Genomic DNA, 3,147 nt, shown 5'->3' with positions numbered 1-3,147 from the left:
TAGATTTTTCCAACTTGTTCTGGCTAATTTAAAAAGCATCATTTTCTCCACTGAACACACACCTTCCTCCTGTTAACATAATCGTCACCTACGGTCCCATTACCCGTTCTTGTTATCCAGGAAGGAACTTTTGACGGTCTCCTCCATCGCAGTCCATTGCCCATGACAAAGCTGTCCCTGTCCCTGTCTCTGCTCTTCAGTAGTCAGGCAGCAGCTGAGGCTTTCTTTAGCTCTCACCTGACTAGAACAATGAGCTAACAAAGTTCCTCTGGTTTTCTTCATGAAATACGGATGTAACTATAGCCTGTTAGCAAGCGCTCCTCTTTAGACAATGAAGTAACTAATTTAAAACTCATCTTACCATGCTCCTTTATGACCCAAACCCCTCCACAGCTGCATGTCGCAGGCAAGATGGTGGGACCTTTAATACTAGACTGAGTCTGCCCTCATCTAACCAAGACATTTTTCTCTGCTCTTATTTATAGCTTAACCTTCTAACAACTCAAGCCTGCTGGTTAGTCTGGCTTTTTTCTTTCCACCCATTTGCATAGAAGTCTGTCCTTGCTCCATAAGTCTCCCTTTCGTTTCTGCCTCCCGCCTCCAACACCATTCTAGCTCATTCTAGCTCATTCTAGCCTCGCTCTCTCCACTTAACTCTTCACATCCTCTAAGATCTGACTCACCTGTCAGTTTATTAAAAAACTGACCCGCTCCTGAGGACTTCGCTAAGTGCTTCTCTTTAATGAGCTCATAAAAGCCATGGTTATCTTTATAGTTTGCACTTACTGTACCCCGCTGTAACTGTCTGTATATCCCCACTGAACTGTAACTCAGCAAAAGGAGAAATTGGGTTTATTCATACTTAAATCTAGAACCTAGGTCCTGAAGAGATGACTCGGTGAGTAAAGAGGCTTGTTGCTAAGTCTTGATGATCTGAGTTCCATTTCTGAGGACCCGCCTGGTGGAGGAGACTCTTGCAAACTGTCCTTTGACCACCACACACTGCCATGGTATGCACACATACCTACACACACAACGCAAAATAAACTGTAACTTTTAAAATGCCAAAACAGTGACCTATTAATACAAGTTGCTATCACTAACTTTTTAATGACCGGGACAACATATAGAAGGAGAGGTTTATTTGGTTTATGATAGTAGCAAGAAGTAGGTATGGTGGCTGGAGCAAAAAAAAAAAAAAGCAGAGAAGACCACACCTTTAACCTCCAGCATGTAGCAGGGAGGAAGAACTGGGGATGGTATATGGTTATGAGAGCTCAAAGCCCCACCCCCAGTAACATCTTCCTCCAGCAAGGCCATACACTCTAAGCCTGTCCAAACAGTGCCAGTAACTGGGACCGAATAGTTAAACACCCAAGACTATGGAGACCATGAATATTCAAACCACTACAAGTAGCAAAGTCTGGGGTGAGAGTAAGGATCATTGAAAAGTAGAAAGCAAGGTACAGTGTGGATAGGAGAGAGTCCATTCATGTTGCTGTGCCAAAGTACTTATGGACTGGATAGCTTATAAACAGCAGAAATTGAGTTTTCACAAGTCTGCCTGAAGGAGGATGTCAGCCTGTTTCATTTCTGGTCAGGCTGGGACTCTGCTTCTGGTTACTGATTAATCTGTAGTCCTGTGTCCACACATGGCAGGAGGGCCTTTCAGTCCTTTTTACAGGGGCACTAATGTCATTTATGAGGGCTCCTCTCTCATGACCTAGTCACCCCCAAATGAGTTCCTAATACACAGAGGGGATTCCATTTCAATGTATTGGTAAAAATATAGTCGATTGCACATCCATCCGCAGGCAGAGTTTCCATTGGTGCTCTGATAGAGAGTGGTTGAGAACACGGCAGACTCATCCTGCCCGATGATTAGCTGTACGCTTACATGGGCTTATCTAGGAAACCCATTTCATGTCTATGGGAAAGCCAATGTTCTCCCTTAAACTCCAGGCAAGCCTTCAGAGCTGCCCATGCTATGGCAGCCTCGGGGATTTGAATCTGCCTCTGCTGAGTTCCGATTCCTCTCTCGGAGTCTTGCAGCTGTTTCTTTATCTTCTTTTGGCGCTGACCCAAGGTTAAGTTACAGCCCCTCCTTGATTTCCCACCCCAAATGCAGGAGAGGCAGCTGTGTGTGGTAGGCACTTCCTGGAAATTCAAAGATAGTGTTTGCCATTCAGCAGTGGCGGGGGCTCTGTGGCAAATACGCAGGGCTCTTCAGCATCCAATTTAAAACAGAAAACATGATTTCCTTGTTCTATTTCCACCAAGCTAAATGAAAATCTCCTGGCATTTTTCTCAGCCTCCTCTCCCACACTTCCTGGCCTGTCTTCTTCCCAGATTGTCCAATCATGTCTTGGGTAGAATGATTCCGTGGTCTTTATATGGCTTCTTCCCTCGATGCTGACCATCTCACTCCACATGATTACTTCTTCTCACATAAATCCTTTGTTTTAGGATTTGTACATCAAAGAACACCTTTAGTTTTGATAACCAATCCCTGAACCAGATGGACAGTCACTTCAGAGTTCGGATGTTCAGATTGAAACGATCTAAGTAGTAAATTGGATATAATTATATCCAAGTGAAGTCCCAAATGTTCCCAAATTATTACCTTTACATAGTGTTCTTTTGATTTATATACGTGTGTGTGATCATTATGAATGGAATGTTTCCAAACAACAACGTATTCTAATGGTTTGGAAATTTCTAGTTTCCTTAGTGGAGTTCCTCTTTTAAAAGCCTGAAATCATTCTGTCTGGCAAATATTTGTCAAGAGCTGACTTTGAGTCAGGTGCGGCGTTAGTCCCTGGAGGGTAGATGGAGAAGAGCTCTTGCTCTTGTGGAGGGAACAGAGTTGATAGGAGCGAAACAGAGCATTACACACTGTAGTGAACCCTATGGAGAAGCGCTATGCTCTGCAGGCATCGTGGGAGACCTTTCTGAACCCTGAGATGTCATGAAAAGTTATGCTTAAAGAGGACTCAGGACTGAGAGTTGAAGCACTCTAACATTTAAAGGTCAGATAGAAATACAAGACTTCAAAAGACCTGAGGTGAAGCAGCCAACAAGGCAGGATAAAACCAAGAAACTGTAATGCCTCAAAAACCAGGAAAGTGTTGGTCAACAATTAAGTGA

This window comes from Micromys minutus, assembly GCF_963924665.1.
Source record: "Micromys minutus genome assembly, chromosome: 1".
NCBI lineage: Eukaryota > Metazoa > Chordata > Mammalia > Rodentia > Muridae > Micromys > Micromys minutus.
This window is presented reverse-complemented; position numbering follows the sequence as displayed.